Source organism: Scyliorhinus canicula, chromosome 15 (assembly GCF_902713615.1).
Source record: "Scyliorhinus canicula chromosome 15, sScyCan1.1, whole genome shotgun sequence".
In the NCBI taxonomy this organism is placed as follows: domain Eukaryota; kingdom Metazoa; phylum Chordata; class Chondrichthyes; order Carcharhiniformes; family Scyliorhinidae; genus Scyliorhinus; species Scyliorhinus canicula.
Window position 1 is genome coordinate 6,166,789 of NC_052160.1, and position 20,003 is coordinate 6,186,791.

Consider the following 20,003-nt stretch of genomic DNA (forward strand, 5'->3'; position numbering starts at 1 on the left):
GAGTCTGCACGTTCTCTCCATGTCTGCGTTGATTTCCTCCGGGTGGACAAAGCAGCCTGCTTAATTGTTCCCCCTTCCACAAACATTGAAACCCTCCACCACTGACGAACAGTGGCAGCCGTGTGTACCATCTGCAAGATACATTGCTGAGCCAAGGTTCCTGAGACAACTCCTTCCAAAACCACGGCCACTACCATCTAGAAGGACAAGAGCAGCAGATACCTGGGAACCCCACCACTTGGAGGACCCCCTCCAAGTCACTCACCAGCCTGACGTGGAGATATAGCGCCGTTCCTTCACTGTCACTGGGGCAAAATCCTGGACCTCCCTCCCTAACAGCACAATGGGTGTGCCTACACCTCAGGGACTGCAGCGGTTGAAGAAGGTAACTCACCACCATCTTCTGAAGGGCAACTAGGGGTGGTAACCAGCGACACCCACATTCCGTAAATAAATATTTTTTTTAATGTTGAGGAACCAACTAGAGAGCAGGCTATCCTAGACTGAGTATTGTGCAATGAGAGAGGATCAATTAGCAACGTTGTGATGTGAGATCCTTTAGGGAAGAGTGACCATAATATGGTAGAATTATTCATTTAGATGGAGAGTGACACAATTAAGTCTGACCCTAGGGTCCTGAACTTAAAGAAAGCTAACTTTGATGGTATGAGACATGCATTGGCTAGGACACATAAGGGGTTTACGATGGATAGGCAATGGCAGACAGTTAAAGAAAACATGGATGGACCTCAACAATTGTATATTCCGGTCTAGCGGAAGAGTAAGAAGGGGAAGGTGGCTCAACCATGGCTAAGAAAGGAAATCAGGGATAGTGTTAAAGCCAAAGAAGAGGGATATAAATTGGCCAGATAAAGCAGCAAGCTGAGGACATAGGGTTTAATTCGGGAAAGGAAAATAGAATACGAGAATAAGCTTGCAGGAAATATAAAAGCTGACTGCAAACGTTTCCATAGATATGTGAAGAGAAAAAGACTGGTGAAGACAAATGTAGGCCCCTTACAGTTAAAATCATGGTGAATTCATAATGGGCAATAAAGAGTTGGCAGACCAGTTGAACAATTACTTTGGTTCAGTCTTCACTAAGGAGGACACAAATAACCTTCCGGAAATACTAGGGGACAGAGGGTTTAGTATGAAGGAGGAACTGAAGGAAATCCTTATTAGTCAGGAAATTGTATTGGTGAAATTGATGGGATTAAAACCTGATAGGTCCCCAGGGCCTGATGCTCTGCATCCCAGAATACTTAAGGAAGTGGTCCTAGAAATAGTGGATGCATTGGTGATAATTTTCCAACACTCCATAGACTCTGGAAGAGTTCCAATGGATTGGAGGGCAGCTAATGTAACTCCACTTTTTAAAAAAGGAGGGAGAGAGTAAACGGGGAAGGATACCCTGGCATCGGTGGTGGGGAAAATGCTGGAAACAATTATGAAGGATGAAATAACTGAGCATTTGTAAAGTGGGGACAGGATCAGTCCAAGTCGGCATGGATTCACTAAACGGAAATCATGCTAGACAAATCTTCAGGTATTTTCTGACAAGTGGAGTGAACAAGGGTGAACCAATGGATAATGTGTATCTGGATTTTCAAAAGGCTTTTAACAAGGTCCCACACAAGAGATTAGTGAGCATAATTAAAGCTCATGGTAATGGGGGTAATGTATTGATGTGGACAGAGAACTGGTTGGCAGACAAGAAGCAGAGAGTGCGAATAAACGTGTCCTGTTCAGAGTGTCAGCCAGTGACGAGTGGGGTCACGCAGGGTTCAGTGCTGGGACCCCAGCTGTTCACAATATACTTTAGTAACTTGGACGAAGGAATTGCATGCAATATCTCCAAATTTACAGACAACACTAAGCTGGGTGGCAGTGTGTGCTGTGAGGAGGATGCACAGAGGCTGCAGGGTGACTTGGATAGGCTGGCTGAGTGGGCAAATATTTGGCAAATGCAATACAATGTGGGTAAATGTAAGGTTATCCACTTTGGTGACAAAAACAGGAAGGCAGATTATTATTTGAATGGTGGGAGTTTCGGAAAAGGGAGACTTAGGAGCCATGGTGGAACGATTGCTGAAGGTTGGCATGCAGGTACAGCAGGTGGTGAAGAATGCTAATGGCAGGCTGGCCTTCATAACGAGAGGATTTAAGTATAGGAGTAGGGCTGTCTTGCAGTTATACAGGGCCTTGATGAGTATTGTGTGCAATTCTGGTCTCCTAGTTTGAGGAAGGACATTCTTGTTATTTCATAGAATTTACAGTGCAGAAGGAGGCCACTCGGCCCATCGAGTCTGCACCGGCCCTTGGAAAGAGCACCCCACTCAAGCACACACCTCCTCCACCCCATCTCCTTAACCCAGTAACCCCAATTAATCTTTTTGGACACTAAGGGCAATTTAGCATGGCCAATCCACCTAACCCACACATCTTTGGACTGAGGGAGGAAACAGGAGCACCCGGAGAAAACCCACGCACACACGGGGAGAACGTGTAGACTCCACACAGACAGTGACCCAAGCCGGGAATCAAATCTGGGACCCTGGAGCTGTGAAGCAACTGTGCTAACCACCAAGCTACCGTGCTGTTATTGAGGGTGTCCAGTGAAGGTCCATTAGACGAATTTCCGGAATGGCGGGACTGACATATGAAGAAAGACCGTATCAACTGGGCCTGTACTCACAGGAGTTTAGAAGAATGAGAGGGGATCTCATAGAAATGTATAAAATCCTGATGGGACTGGACAGGTTAGATGCAGGAAGAATGTTCCCGATGTTGGGGACGTCCAGAACTAGAGGTCACAGCTTAAGAATAAGTGGTCAGCCATTCAGAACTGAGATGCGGATGAATGTCTTCTCTCAGAGAGTTGTGAACTTGTGGAATTCTCTACCACAGAAAGCCAGTTCGCTGGATATATTCGAGAGGGAGCTGGACGTGGCCCTTGCGGCTAAAGGGATCAAGGGATATGGAGAAAAAGTGGGATACTGAATTTGCATGATCATCCATGATCAAATTGAATAGTGGTGCAGGCTCGAAGGGCCGAATGGCCTGCTCCTGCACTATTTTGTATGTTTCTATGTCTCACTCTAATATGCGTTCCTGAGATCTAACCAAAGCTAGTGATCTAACCCCCTTGCCTTGGAGACCTTGGGCAAGCGCCATTCAGTGCTGGTCTCCACAGATGGGGACCAGAAGGAATGGGAGTCTATCAGGGGATTGGAGGCCCCCAAATGCTTGCCTTCTGGTAGGATGACATACTGGCATGGCTGGTAACATCTGGGTAACCTGGTACTGCCAGAATGGCATCGTGGCACTGCCAGGATGTCATCCTTGCAGTGCCACCAAGGGAACCAGGCTAGCACTCAAGGTGCCAAGCTAGCATTTTTCATGCAACAGTGATCAAGCCGGCCGTTGCCATGCATGGGTGCGGGGGGCCCAAGGACCCTTTATAGTGGATTGGGGATTGGGGGGTTTCGGGGGTCACGTCGAGGGCTTGAAAGATTGGGACGCCATTTAAAAATGGTGTCCTGATCTCTCATTGCGCTGAGGAGTTCCGGCGAGCGGAGTTCCTCAGTGCAGGGAAGGGGACTAAGAGAGGCCTTGGCCACACATTCCCTGCTGACACCCCCAATCTACCTGTATGGACATTAGATAGTGGGGTGTTTCTTGGCGCTCTGAGCACCGGGTGAAACCCGGCTAATCACACGCTACGGGCCTCTGTCCCCATTCGGGTAGATCGTGTCTAGAGTTAACGCTTCAAGTCAAATATGGCTCTAATTTGGAACAGAGAAAGAAGTCGAAGAAGAGTCATATTCGACTCAAAATGTTAGCTCTGTTTCTTTTATAAGGCCACGAAGGAGTCCAAACTGAGTAGTTGAAAGAAACTAGTTTATTTACAGTAACTATTATATATATCACACAGTAGACCCCTATGGGTCTGCCGTGCCAATGCCTAACTGGCCGGCTTCATATAACCTACAACTTGAGATTGTTTAGAGGTCCCCCACCCCCTTAAAGGAGGAGCTCATATTCTGCAAGGTTCATGGGGAAGTTTATTGTTCCCACCCCATAGGATACCTGCGGGATATAAGTTTCTCTCCACAGATGCTGCCAGACATCCTGAGTATCTCCAACACATTTGTTTTTATTTAAGTCTAATATTAAGCCCACTGTTCTGCTCTTTCCCACAGCCTTATATCTTGCTCCGCTTCAAATATTTATCAATTTTTCATTTAAAAGATACAATTGTCTCTGACTCATCTATTCCCGATAGAAAAATACCTGCTGCTCCAACAACTGCATTAAAAAAATCCTAACCTTGTTCCTCAGGCTTCGTGACAATATCAAATTGATGATCTCTTGCTACCAACAGCCCAACCAGACAAATTCATCTTCCCCCATTCTTATTATCGAAGGCTGTCCTCATTATAAAATCTTCAATTAAATCTTCTTCCCTTTTTCAATGTAAGTGGCCCCAGTACCCCGTGTATGACAGAATGCTAAAACAGTGCAGTAAAATCACTCTTATTTATGAGTGATATAAAATTATTCCAGAAAACTGTTGCTATAATTCAAACACTGTAAGTGAATATATAGTTCAGATGCTAATACATTTTATTGTGTAATTTATCAAATAATTACGAGATGCTGCAGGAAATAACAGCTTGGATGAAGAAACAAACCAGCAAAAATAAGAGGAAAGAGACATTGAAATCCACATTGCTGAACTAGCTTTAAGATACAGCAACTAATTCATAAAATCAGCTATGAGGCATGAGTGGGGATTAGATTGTCCATAATAGGCATTTAGATGAGCACCTGAAATGCTATAGCATACAAGGTTATGGACTAAGTACTGGAAAATGGTATGAGAATAGATAGGTGCTTGATGGCTGGAGCGACATGAAGGGCCGAAAGGGCCTCTTTTTGACTAATGATATGAGGAAGTAGTCTCACTCAACATGTTTCACTTACAGTTAGCACTGCTGCCTCACAGTGCCAGGGACCCGGGTTCAAATCCGGCCTTGGGCGCTCTGGTTTCCTCCCACAATCCAAAGATGTGCCGGTTAGGTGGATTGGCCATGCTAAATTTCTCCTTAGTATCGAAAAGGTTAGGTGGTGTTACAGAGGCGGGATGGGCACGTAGATCTACAAGGGTGCTGTTTCAGAGGATTGGTGCAGACTTGATGGGCCGAATGGCCTCTTTCTGCACTGAGTATTTTCTATAAATCACCAAGCATAGAGTCACTATAAACACAGTCGGGATTTCTAACTGTTACTGCCTTGAAATACCAATCTAGTTGCTTTTGTCCTCATTTTTTATTTGTCAAGTTAATAATAATAGCTTATTGTCACAAGTAAGCTTCAATGAAGTTACTGTGAAAAGCCCCTAGTCGCCACATTCCGGCGCCTGTTCGGGAAGGCCGGTATGGGAATTGAACCCGCACTTCTGACATTGTTCTGCATTACAAGCTAGCTGTCTTAGCCCACTGTGCTAGACCAGCTGGTTTCATTTGTTCATGGGATGTGAGCATTGTTGGCAAGGTCATCATTTATTGCACATCCTTAACTGCCTTGAGAAAGTAGTGGTGGGCTGACGTTTTGAAATGCTGCAGTCCATCTAGTGTAGGTACACCCATTGTGCTGTTAGGAAGGGCGTCCAGGAATTTGACCCAGCAACAGTGAACAAATGGCAATAGAGTTCTAAGTCAGGATGTTGTGTGACTTGGAGGGGAGCTTACAGGTGGTAGTGCACTGTTGTTGCCGTTGTCAATCTAGGTGGTAGAGGTCGTGGGTGTGGAAGATGTTGTAAAGGGCTTGGTGGATTGCTCTTTTGCATCTTGCACCGTGCATTGTGGCATGTGGAGTAAATGTTTGAGATGGTGGATAGGATGTCGATCATGTGGGTTGCTTTGTCCTGGTGGTGTAGAAGTTCTCAGGTGTTGTTAGAGCGGCACTCATTCAGTGAAGTGGAGATTATTCCATCATTTTTCTGACTTTCCTTGTAGATGATGGACAGGATTTGAGGAGTAAGGAGGTGGGTTACTTGCTGCAGAATTCTCAACCTCTGTTCTGCTCCTGTGGTCACAGTATTTATTTGGTTGGTCTAATTATGTTTATCGGTCGGTGATAATCCTCCAGGATGTTGGTGATGATTCAGCAATGGTAATGACATTGAATGTCAAAGGGAGTTAGCCAGATTCTCTCTTGTTGGAGATGTCAATACCTGGAACTTGTGAGGCATGAATGTTATTTGTCAATTATCAGCCCAAGCTTGAATATTTTCCAGGTCTTGTTGAATGCGAGTATGTCTATTTTATTATCCAAGAAGTCATGAATGATACTGATCATTGTGCAATTAGTATACTCCTTAAGTATTCACTTTTCTAAAGAAAAAAAAATCACAATCTATTCAATCTGGAATCTTTCTTGTATATCATTTTTTCACATTTGCCAGTGTTTCTCTGTCTTTATTATATTATAGAGACTAAAACTGAGCACAGTATTCTAATTGCAACCTGACCAGAACCTTTTACAATTCTATCATAATTTCACTGCTTTCGAATTCTTTACCCCGAGAAATAAAACTCAAAGCTTTGTTATTGCTTTGCTGAAATGCAATGCTGCTTTTAAGAGTGTGTTACCTGCATACCTAGTTGCCTTTGCTCTTCCATGCCATTTGTTTTATGATATAAGTAATTGCTTTACCCAAAGAGTGGTGAGAATGTGGAACTTGCTACGACAGGGAATGGTTGAAATTAATAGAATAGAAGCATTAAGCGGGGAGCTAGAGGGAGGTAGGAATAGATGCTTATGATGTGAGATTTAGATGGGAAAAGATGGGAGGAGACCCGAGCGGAGCATAAACATTTGCATGGACTGATTGGGCCGAATGGCCTGTTTCCATAAGACCATAAGAAATAGAAACAGGAAGAGGCCATTCAGCCCTTCAAGCCTGCTCCACCATTTACTAAGATCATGGCTCATCTAACACTCACTACATTCACTTTCCTGCCTCATCTCCGTAACCTTAACCTTAATGATTAAACACCTCTTATCTCAGCCTTGAGACTGTTATAGAGCCATAGATGTTTACAGCATGGAAACAGGCCCTTCTGCCCAGCTTGTCCATGCCGCCCAGTTTCTATCACTAAGCTAGTCCCACTTGCCCACATTTGGCCCATATCTCTCTACATCCACCCTGCTCATGTAACTGTCTAACTATTTTTTAAAGGAAGAAATTGTACCTGCCTCCACCACTGCCTCTGGCAGCTCATTCCAGATGCTCACCACCCTCTGTGTGAAGAAATTTCCCCTCTGATCTCTTTTGTATCTCTCCCCTCTCACCTTAAACCTATGCCGTAGTTCTAGACTCCTCGACCTTTGGGAAAAGATGTTGACTATCTACATTATGCCCCTCATTATTTTATAGACCTCTATAAGATCACCCCTAAGCCTCCTACGCTCCAGGGAAAAATGTCCTAGCCTCTCCTTTATAGCTCAGACCATCGAGTCCCGGTAGCATCAAGTTCTGTTCAAGGACTCGGCCTCCGTGGCTTCCTGGGGTAAAGAATTCCAAGGATTCACCGCTCTTTGAGAGAAGAAATTCTTTCTCAAATCTGTCTTCAATGAACACCCCATTATTCTGCGACTGTGCCCTCTGGCCCTACACTCTAACATGAGTGGAAACATCCTCCCAACATTTACTCTGTCTAACCCCCTAAGAATCTTACATGCTTCAATCAAATCACCTCTCATTCATTGGAACTCCAAGGAGTACCGACCCAATCTGTTTACTCTTTTCTTATCTGGCAGTATCATCATACCAGGGATCGTTCTAATAAACTTCCTCTGTACTGCCTCCAATGATAATATATCTAATGTGGCCTCACTCGTACCTTGCTCAGTTGCAGAAGCAGCTCTTTACTTGTTTACTCATGCCCCCTTGAAATCAAAGCCAGCATTCGATTTGCCTTCCCTATTATCTTCTGCACCTGTGAGTGAGCTTTCTGGGTTTTATGATCAAGAGCCCCCACATCCCTTTGTAGTACAGCTTTCTGCAGTCTCCCTCCATTTAAATATTAATCTGTCTCCATTCTTTTTTCAAAAATGAAAAATCTCACATTTTTCCACATTGAATTCCATTTGCCAATTTTCTGCCCACACAATTAACCTGTCAATATCTCTCTGTAAGCGATTTATATCCTCCTTACAACCTGCCTCCTCTTCCACCTTTGTCTGAGCTGCAAATTTGGCCATAGCATTCACTGTTCCTTCCTCCAAATAATTAATATATATTGTGAAGACCTGCTGACCTAGCACTCATTTCAGCGGCATTCCACTGGTTACTGCCCTCCAACCTGAGAAAAACCCCCTTATCACTACTCACTGCTTCCTGTTAGTTAGCCAGGCCTCTATCCACGCCAGAATATTACCTCCAACAGCATGCACTCCTATCTTGCGTAGTGGCCTTTTTGTGGAACCTTATCGAACGCCCTTTGAAAATCCAAATATACAACATCATCTGGTTTGCCTCGATCTACCCTGGCCTCCTCAAAGAACTCCAGTAAATTTATCAGACGTGGTGCACGATTTAACTGAAACATTTCTAAGTGTCATTTTGGCTGGGTTTGGCAGGGTGTTTCAAGCTGGCTTTTTTGCTGAGATCCACACCAGTATTTACCTACACTTACAGCTTGATCTACCAGCCTCGCCAAACCTGACCTGTGTGTAACAAGCCCTGTATATCTAACGACAGGCCTCTTGTGAGATTTACTGGCCTCATCATGCCTTGCGAGATCTTGTGTTCTGGATCCCACCCATTGAGGTCAGGACCCAGATTTGCATAGTCAAGTGGGCAGTTAGTCTCACTTGAGTATGTCAACGCCGGATCTACCCAGCGTCCGCAACCTAATGGCCTCACCTCGGAGATCCAAGCAGGCACCATTTAGCACTGTTTTCCACAAAAGTGGTCCAGGTGTACCGACACTTGAGGAGCCCCTGGGTGGTCAGGCTCTGGGCAAGGAGGTACTCTGGCACCCCGATGCCACCCACCACTGTGGCACTGCCACCCTGGCTGGGGGGGCACAGTGGCGCAGTGGTTAGCACTGCTGCCTCCCGGCGGCGAGGCCCGGGTTCAATCACGGCCCCAGGTCACTGTCGTGTGGAGGTTGCACATTCTCCCCGTGTCTGCGTGGGTCTCACCCCCAGAACCCAAAGATATTCAGGGTAGGTCGATTGTCCATGCTAAATTGCCACTTAATTGGAAAAATTTAAAATATATATATATAAAAATGAATACGGGATATTTCTCTCAAACCTTGCAACCACGTTGGCTGCCTTATATCTTCTTCTGAAGAAAAATTACATATGGGCTTGGGGGCCAGCTGTGGGAAACAGCTTTTCGACAGGTGAAGAAGCAGTTGTTGTCTTCCAGGTTACTGACCTATTTTGATCCCGCCAAACCCTTGCTCATCACATGCGACGCTTCACCCTATGGTATTGGGGCCATCCTGTCCCAACGGATAGAGAATGGAAGGACCAGCCAATCACCTTCGCCTCCCGTACATTGGCTGCAGCAGAAAGGAAGTTCATGCAGATCGAGAAGGAAGGTCTGACAGTGGCAATTGAAGTGAAACGTTTTCACCAATACATCTGTAGCTGCCACTTCACTACCATTACAGATATTAAGCTTTTGCTTTGGCTTTTCAAGGAGGATAAGGTAGTTCCGCCCATTGCGTCTGCACAAATCCAGCACTAGGCTTTTTTACTCACTGCCCATAAGTATTCTTTTAACATAGGCTGGAGACACAAATTGTGAATGCTGACACACTGAGCCGGTTGCCTTTGTCGACTGTCTCCTTATCAACCCTCAGGTCGGTTGAGGTGGTCGCGACTCTGAATTTCATGGACACTTTACCTGTCACAACGTCATGGATCCGTGAGTGGATCCAGACGGACCCGATCCTCTCAAAATTTTGGTGGACAGCATCGGCAACTCCCAGGAGAGTGAAGGGCATTTTCCTCCAAGCTGTCTGAGTTCATTGTAGGGGATGGAATCCTGCTGAGGTATGTGCGTGATCGTCCTAGAAAAAGGGCAGGAGTTAATCTTAAAGAACCTGCACAACGGTCATCCAGGTATGTCCAAGATGTAAGTTCTGGGCATGCCGTTATGTATGGTGGCCTGGCCTCAATGCGAACATTGAGAAGATGGCACAACAATGTTCCATTTCCCAAAAGCATCAGAAGCTCCTCCTCATCATTGGGAATGGCCAGGTCGGCTGCGGGTGCAGTTGCATGCCGACTTTGCCAATTTCAGGGGTTTATGTTCCTCTTGTCGACTGGCGACCATTCGAAATGGCTCGATGTGCGCATTATACCGGGAATCAGTCCCAGGCGACTATTGAGAAGTTGCATTTATTGTTTTGCACACATTACATCCATGATAACAGCACTTCTTTCACGAGTGAGGAGTTCTCAGGTTTTTGAAGGCAAATGGGGCGTGGCATATTCTGACCATACCACCTGGTTTCTAATAGATTAGCGGAGCGAGTGATGTAAACATTTAAATGGGGCCTCAAGAAACAGTCTTCAGGATTGATGGACACTAGGCTGGTTTGTTTCTTGTTTTGCTAGGATCACTCAGTGAGGATCACTCAGCATGCGGTGACTGGGATAGCCTCCGTGGATCAGCTGATGGGCCGGAGACTTTATACCCACAGTACCATGATTTTCCCAGACATAGTCGCAAACGTGCGCTACAACCAGGAGCAGCAAGGGGGTTTCCCCATTCGACATCAACCTTCCAGGCACTTTGGTGGATCTCTGACATTATCCTCTGCCAGACAGGGCCAGTTTCTCACTCGGTGCAAGTCCAGGGTCATATTATGCCAAAGCATCTTGACCACCATTGCTCCAGGCGACCACTTCTTCGGAAACATCCTCGTGAGCAGAAAGTTCTTATCCAGCCACCTCTGATGCCACAGCTGCCTGTGACGCAATCCCAAGGGGCTTAGGATGCTGAGATGTCTGCGGTCGTGGACACGGATTCAGAAATAGAAACTCAAGCATTGGAAGTCTCCGACACGGAGCATGCAGTACAGCCGCCATCAATGAAATGGCCACTGCGTCGTTCCAAGCAGAAAAGTCATTTGCCTTTCAGATTCTGCCTTTCTGACCTGGCAACTCGGGTGCGAGATCCCCAACCGAATGTAAACAAAGTCCGACGCCCTCCTCCTCCGCAGATGTTGGACGATTCTGTGGACTTTGGGGGGAGGGGGAGGGATGTTATAACCCGCATGGGTCTTGCAGGGTAGGGATGGTTAATTACCCCGTGGATATTGCAGAATACGAGCTCCCCTGTAAAGGAGACGGGGGTGTTAACAATATCTGGATGTATAAATAGAGTCGGCCAATAAGGCACTGACTAAAAAAGACCCAGTAGGGAACTACTGAGCTGTATATAATAATAATTGTAAAATAAAGTAAGTTTTGTTTTGACCTACGAGGTGTGGACTCTTCATTACAATAATTTTTTGCGAACTTCCCCTGACTCCGCATGCCCTACAAAGGGGCTGGTTTAACACAGGGCTAAAGAGCTGGCTTTTAAAGCAGACCAAGGCAGGCCAGCAGCATGGTTCAATTCCCGTACCAGCCACCACGAACAGGCGCCATAATGTGGCGACTAGGGGCTTTTCACAGTAACTTCATTTGAAACCTACTTGTGACAATAAGCAATTTTCATTTCATTTAATTTTCAAGATATGTAGAGGGACAGGTAGTATTGAGAAATCAGGGGGTGGGGGGGGGGGGGGGGGGGCGTGCAGAGGACTTGAACAGGCTAGAAGAGTGGGCAAAGAAGTGGCAGATGGAATACAATGTGGAAAAGGGTGAGGTTATGCACTTTGGTAGGAAGAATGGAGGCATAAACTATTTTCTAAATGGGAAAAGACTTCGGAAATCAGAAGCACAAATGGACTTAATAATAGAAATCTTTATTAGTGTCACAAGTAGGCTTACATTAACACTACATTGACGTTACTTGAAAATCCCCTAGTCACCACACTCCAGAGCCTATTCGGGTACACTGAGGGAGAATTCAGAATGTCCAATTCAGCTAACAAGCACATCTTTCGGGACTTGTTTGAGGATACCGGAGCGCCTGAAGGAAACCCACGCAAACACTGGAGAACGTACAGACAGTTACCCAATCGAACCCGGGCCCCTGGCACTTTGAAGCAACAGTGCTAATCACTGTGCTACCATGCCGCCACTTAGGAGTCCTAGTTCAGGATTCTCTTAAGGTTAATGTGCAGGTTCAGTCAGCAGTTAAGAAGGCAAATGCAATGTTAGCATTCATGTCGAGAGAGCTAGAATACAAGAGCAGGGATGTACTTCTGAGGCTGTATAATGCTCTGATCAGACCTCATTTGGAGTATTATGAGCAGTTCTGGGCCCCATATCTAAGGAAGGATGTGCTGGCCTTGGAAAGGGTCCAAAGTGTGGTGATATTCATACGCATAGCAATGTATATAGTTGGATTTGAGACCTCCGACCAGCAGGTGGGGATGGTAATTCACCATGTGACTCCACAGAATGGTAGTTGGTAGTCAGTCGTACTAGACGACAGTCGGATTAGAAGTAACTCCAGGAGCATTCACTTATTTGATACCGTTTGTATTATAGTTTGTTAGTTATCTTTCCACGTGTTCATTTTGTTAATAAACTATTATCACCAGTCAGAGAACTAGATATTCTGTGTGCATCTTTACCACAACCACAACACAGAACATAACATGCGACCAAGAGTGTAGAACAATTGAAGATAACTACGGAGAAGACAGGATGAAATGGATCGAAGAAAGTAAAAAAAAAAAATTCTTCCACCTACCTGGTAAACTACGGGTATTGGAACTCAGCGTACGGAAAAACTGAAGTTAGAGATGGAATGTCTGAAGGCACCTCACCAGCTTCAAGTCACCAGTAATGTAGACAAGAATTGGCGTGCTTTTAAGCAGAGATTCAAACTCTATGTTACAGCCCTTGACCTGCAGGCACAGCCTGATGAAAGGCTTATTGCATTGCTGCTCACAATAGCAGGTCCTCAAGCGATCAAAATTTATAATACCCTTGCATTTGCCAATGAAGCAGAAAGCAAGAGCTTTGATGAAGTAATGCAATTAAACATTTTAGCGTTATATCTTTCACGCATTTACTCAGAAGGCTGGCAAATCGTTCGATAGTTTTCTAACCAACTTGCGGTTGCAGGCATAGTTGTGCAATTTTAATTCTTTAAAGTCATCAATGATCCGCGATCAGATAGTGTTCAAGATGACAAGGTACGCGAGAGGCTATTAAGGCTGGAAAGATGAGTTTCAACTAGAAAACGCAATCAAGAGCTAGCTACACAGCAGATTAGAGCGCTCAATCTGAAACATTTTGCCGCCAATGTGGAAGAATACGCCAGCACCATAAGCACTGTGATGCAGTTGAATAAGAAACATAGTCCCAGTGCGGTGACCATTTTAAGTGACCGACCGGGTCTGCCATTTTATGCAGCTATGCGGAAATCGACCTTTGCCATGATGGAATATCTAGCATTTGGGAATGTGTGAGCCAATTGTGGCAGAATAAATCACTTTTCGAGGCAATGTTTTTCACGTCCAACAGTGGACCAAACAAGATCAGTCAATGTGATTGATGAGATGTGCGTTGAAGACCTGTGTTTCACTGATCTGATTTTGACTGAGGACACGATGAGTCCGAATATGGAAAGTGAAGAAGTCTTACTTACCAGTTGCGGAAATAGTGATGGTGACGCTGATACCATGGAAGACAGGTGGACAGGTCCATTGATGCTGAATGGCACATTGATCAAATGCAAGCTCGACACGGGAGTGAGGGCCAACCTTGTCAGATTTGAACGGGCTGCGAGTTAAACCAAAAGTCGTCAATCAAACAAGACTATTGAAAGACGATCATGGGAATGAGATTGCAACATTAGGAGCATGTGAGCTCAAAGCATGGATACATAACAGAAGTCACATCATACCATTTTCCATTGTGGACACAGAACTCAAGTTTATCATAGGAGTGGAAGCATGTGAGGCACTTGAGCTTGTTGAGTGGCTGTACATTCCAGGCAGCACTGCGTCAGAGGAAGAATGCAAATGGCAACGAGATGAAGAAAAGGGGGAGCCGAAAGGAATTTCAGAATTCAGGTTGACAGTCTTCAAAAATGTGGATTTGCTCAGTGACATGATAGAGGCGCATGATGAGCCTATCTTAAGGCATTTACAAGATTTAACGGTGCCATTTTCAAATCCTTGACAGCCAATGAATTTTACTCTGGAGTTTAAGTTTGAGCCAAATGAGTACTTCACAAATGAAGCAGCGACAAAAACATACCAGGTGGAGTCGCAGCCTGGTGAATCAACTTTTTCTTTTTTGATGAACCATATACCACGGGATGCACAGGGTGCCAGATCAACTGGAAGAAAGGAAAAAACATCACATTGAAAACAAATAAAACAACTCAGAAGCGTAAGGGTCGGGGCATTGATAGAACAGTTACGAAAATGGTACCAAATGACTCTTCCTTCATTTTTTTTAGTCCTCCTGCAGTTCCAGAGGATGGGGAACTGGATGAAGGTTCTGTGGAAAGACTTGCTGCTAACTTTGAAATTATTAACTTCTTGCCTGAACACATCATTCCACGAGGAGTGTTATACTTCACAGGAGAAGCTATTGCAGACGACGATGATCATTATGATGATGCTGATTACAATGATAATGATTACGAAGATGGTGATTACGATGATGATGATTACGATGAGGAAAGTGAAGAAGTGGATGATGAGCCAGAAGAGGAAGACCATGAAAGCTTATTTAATTTATTTGACATTAGTGAAGAAGTGATAACAAAAAGCATCTAATCTATGCAGGAGAACGGTGAGTGTGAAAGCTCTAAGGTGGAGTGTGCAGAGGTTGAAAGTGAGATTGCAATAGCAGACAAATTAACTGAGAGCAAATCAACTGCGAACAGCCAACTGGTAACTGAAGAAATAATCCCCACTTTGGAGAAATTGGCTCTGGAGAAGTATGATGAATTATCCTATGCCCATGGAATGGTTCCTGAAGTGGATTCCCCAATATTTGAGGCCAGTCCATCAAAAAACGTGCCGCAAGAACAGATGCTCTAGGTGCACAGGCAGATGTGAGTGTGGACCGCATCAACTTTACGGACGATGCTGCTAAAGCTAAGAAGAAAAGGAGAAGGAAAGAGCTGATTATTTAAAAAAAGAGAAGGAAGGGTAAGAGAAGAGTTGAGGACACAGTTGGTCAACCGGGGGCAGCCACAACAATGAAGACACAAGCTTCGGCAATAAGGCCAATCTACAAGAACAGACATGGAATAGGAAGCAACGTTTCAAAAGGCTGAAAGCGTTGGTGACCCAAAGACCAGCCAGAAAACTGGTCTTTTGAAAGATGAAACAAGATCACATATTCAGTCAAGGTTCAGGAGACCAACAAGAAGATGTTATTAACCTGAAAGACTGAACATGATGAACTGTGTACGAGGGACACATTTGAAATTGTTATGCATGTCAAGTTTTGTAAAGCACAGTTAGATTTGTGTGTGTGTCATATTTGAAATTATTGTGCATATCATGTTTTGTAAAGCTGTTATATTTGTTAAACATTCCCATTTCCAAAGGAAAGGGGATGCAGTGATATGCATATGCATAGCAATATATATAATTGGATATACAACCTCCGACCAGCAGGTGGGGATGGTGATCCACCATGTAACTCCACAGATCGGCAGTTGGTAGTAAGTCGTACTAGAGCACAGTCATATTCGGAGTAGCTCCAGGAGAATTCACTTATTTGTTACCATTCGTATTATAGTTTGTTAGTTATCTTTCTACGTGTTCATTTTGTTAATAAACTATCAACACTAGTCAAAGAACTAGATATTCTGAGTGCATCTTTACCGTGGCCACAATACAGAACATAACACAGAGGAGGTTCAAAAGAATGATCCCTGGAATGAAGAGCTTATCATATGAGGAGTAGGTGAGAGTTTTGGGTCTGTATTCGTTGGAATTTAGAAGAATGAGGGATGATCTTATTGAAACTTATAGGATGCTGAGAGGCTGAGATAGAGTGGACACTGAGAGGATGTTTCCACTAGGAAATACTAGAAACTGAGGGCACAGCATCAGACTGAAGGGACGATCCGTTACAGCTGAGATGAGGAAGAATTTCTTCACGCAGGGTGGTGGATCTGTAGAACTCTTTGCTGCAGAAGGCTGTGGAGGCCAAATCACTGAGTGTTTTTAAGACAGAGATAGATAGGTTCTTGATTAATAAGGGGACCCGGGGTTATAAGGAGAAGGTAGAATAAATATATCAGCCATGATTGGGTGGTGGCGCAGATTCGATGGACCAAACAGCCTAATTCTGCTCCTGTGTCTTATGGTCTTTATTGCGAGCATACCATATGCAGCTGGATTCTCCGTCAACTGGATCCTCCGCTTTGCCAGCAACGCATTCACGTCTGCAGATTTCCCGACGGCGTGGGGGCCCACAATGGGAAGCCCCATTGGCTGGCTGCCTGGACGGCGGATCCTGCTACCAGTCGAGGCGTGCCGCACCACAAAATGGGTACGGCGGGAGGGAAACTCCCGCCCATGGTACCTTATTGAAAACCTTTAAAAATATGACACCCAATTACTCTTTTCTACTGCTTCTATTCAAATAATTTTATCAGGTTAATTACGCATGACTGAGGCTTTTGAAATCCATGCTGACTATTTTATTGTATTTTCTGTCTCCAGATGCTCTTTTTTCAGCACAGATTCCAGAATCTTTCCTATTACTGATGACAAACCGACCTGTCTATGGGAATTACTATTTACTATAACTTGGAATTCTTGATAAATAACAGTGATATGAAGACAAATAAGTCAAACTTATCATCATAATACTTTGTTTCTTTTCAATTGCAGTAGCCTCTGACACATTTGGAGAAAGGTTCTCATTAGTGCAACATTTTCACTGTTATGTTTCAATGGCTCTTGGGGAGTAGATCTTGAAAAATATATGAAGGTTGTTTTTTTGTCCACCCAGTTTGCAATTTGTTGCTGCACCAGGTAGCCCTTACTTGTAGTGAAAAATTAAGTCATAAATATTGGCTTTTCAGGAGTGAGAAATAGCAGGTGGACAGCTGACTTTTCAACAATCAGTTAGTCGATGCATTATTAATTGTAGTATTTTGTTGAATTATTTTGCCATTGCTTTTTCCTGATTGTAGAACTTCCTTTTGGTTGAATATTTGAGTGAATTATTTGAGTTATGACAGGGTGAGTGCTTATGGGTAGAACTAGGGATGCAAATTAACGGAAAACTTTCTAAGTGTAATCTTTGGCTCGATTGGCAGGTGTTTCTCGATGGCCGTGTTGGCAATATCGCAGCCCGTATTTAACCACACTTAGTGCTGCAAGTGAGCCCTCACAAGCTTCCCACCACTACTGGCTGTCTCGCCGTCTAATTCGCCAGGCCATCGGTCGGCGTCTCGCCACTAACAAGGAGGAGCTGCTTTTAAGTGCTCCTTCACCACTCACTCCCAGTAAACACAGGCATGGCAGTGCGCATACCTGCTCCACGCTTTAGGGAGGCTGACCTCACAAGCCTTCTCGATGCTGTGGATATGAAATGGGACATCCTGTTCCCCTGACGACACTGCAGCAGGATCACCAATGCCGTCTGGGAGGCAGTGGTAGCAGCTGTCGGTGCTGTTGGTGCAGTGCCATACATGTAGGAAGACCAACAACCTCCACCAAGCTGTAAGGGTAAGTTACCACCTCTCTCCTGGCATCGGTTCCACCAGCCACCTCTCAAATTCCCAACCCATCCCCTTCAACAAAATGATTGGCTGATACCGTGCATCCTCCCCACACCCGACTTTCATGCTTACTCTTCAGCACCCCCTCGCACTGACCAGCACAGCCCTTCAAGTCCAGTTGTGGTGCCCACACATGCCACCTGCTATAGACCCCCCTGCTCCATCAAGCACATGGCTCACAAAGCCCTCTCTATGTCCCGGGAGGAGAAGATAGCCCATAGTAAGTGGGAAAGAGCCAAGGCAAAGGTGCAGAGACTAGGGCCGGGATTCTCCCCTACCTGGTGGGGCGGGGGGTCCCGGCGGGACGGAGTGGCGCCAACCACTCCGGCGTCGGGCCTTCCCAAAGGTGCAGAATTCTCCGCATCTTTAGGGGCTAGGCCCGCGCCGGAGTGGCTCCCGCTCCGCCGGCTGGCGCAAACGGCCTTTGGCGCCCCGCCAGCCCGGGTCGAAAGACCTTCGCCGGCCGGCGGAAGTCCGCGCAAGCGCCAGTGCGTCAGCGGCTGCTGACGTCATACCGGCGCATGCGCAGGGGATGGGGTCTCTTCCGCTCCAGCCATGGTGAAGGCCATGGCGGGGCGGAAGAAAAAGAGTGCCCCCATGGCGCAGGCCCGCCCGCCGATTGGTGGGCCCCAATCGCGGGCCAGGCCACCGTGGGGGCACTCCCCAGGGCCAGATCACCCCGCGCCCCCCCCCCCAGGACCCCGGCGCCCACCCCTGCCGCCAATCTCGCCGGCACCAGACGTGCTTTGATTCCCGCCGGCGGTAAAGGCCTGTCAGCGGCGGGACTTAGGCCCATCGCGAGCCGGAGAATCACCGTGGGGTGCTCGCCGACCGGCGCGGCGCGATTCCCACCCTCGCCGATTCCCGGGTGGCGGAGAATTTGAGCCACGGCGGGGGCGGGATTGATGCCAGGCCCGGGCGATTCTCCAAACCCCCGGGGGGTCGGAGAATTCCGCCCTTGAGATCTGCATCTTCACCCCTAAGAGGAACGGGCCCTGGAGATAGCAGGGTTGACCGAGGAGAGAGCACGCAGAGGTGAGAATCCATTGCCCCTTCACCCAGGTGACCCGTCTCAGGTGAGTTGTTCATGCCAGACAAAATCATTCTTCCCTCTCACTGACCAAATGTCTATTCTCTTGCAAGATCTCCAACTGATGGAACCGGGTCGTCGGTAGTCGTCCGCCAACCTCCGGCTGCCCGAGAGACCACCTTGGAGGAGAGCACCGAAGAGACCACGATCAAGGCGCAACAGCTATCACTCCCACCTTCCACCAGCGCACAGACATACACCTCGGAAGGCGACATTATTGGACAGGCTTCTGGGGCATAATCTGGTGGGAACCACACAGTTCCTGAAGCACAACAGACAGAGGCAGGAACATCCAAGGGAGTCAGCAGTCCCAGTTAGATGACGAGCCACTGGACAAGGTTATCCCAGAGCTGATGCAGATGTTAGGACACGACCGTGAGATTCAGGAGGGGGTGGCAATGACATTCCAGTGAGTGCATGGCTGATTGGAGGAGTCCCAAAGACTAGGATGCAGGGGATGATGCCAACAATGCATGATACCGAGGCCAACACTGCTAAGGGGGGTAACCGCAGTGGAAAACCTGGAGCATGAGGTCACCGTCTTCAATGGCGTTGTCTAAGGCATAGTTCAGTCTGTGATGACCATGGCTGAGGGCCTATTCATCATGTTCCAGTCAATGAGAGACATGTCCCAGAGACAGGTGGACATGGCCGAGGCACTGCAGAGCATGGCCCAGTCATGAGGAGCATCACTGAGGGTGTCAACACCATGGTGCAGACAATGGGAGCAGAGCCAGATGACGCAGAGGCCTCTGGAGCTCACTTTAGCTGCCCTTCCATCTGATGGAGACCTCAGGGCCCCACGGGCACCGTCAGGGTGAAGGTAGCACTGGAGGAGGTAGCACTGGAGGCCAACCCGGGGCCTGCCACCAATGAGAGGACCATGGTCTCCAGTTCTTCCGAATCTCCCCATCTGACACGGGTGCATCGCAAGAGCAGCAGGCAGCAAGTTTTTCAGGATAGAGTACAATTGTGCGAGGTGTGCGGGAG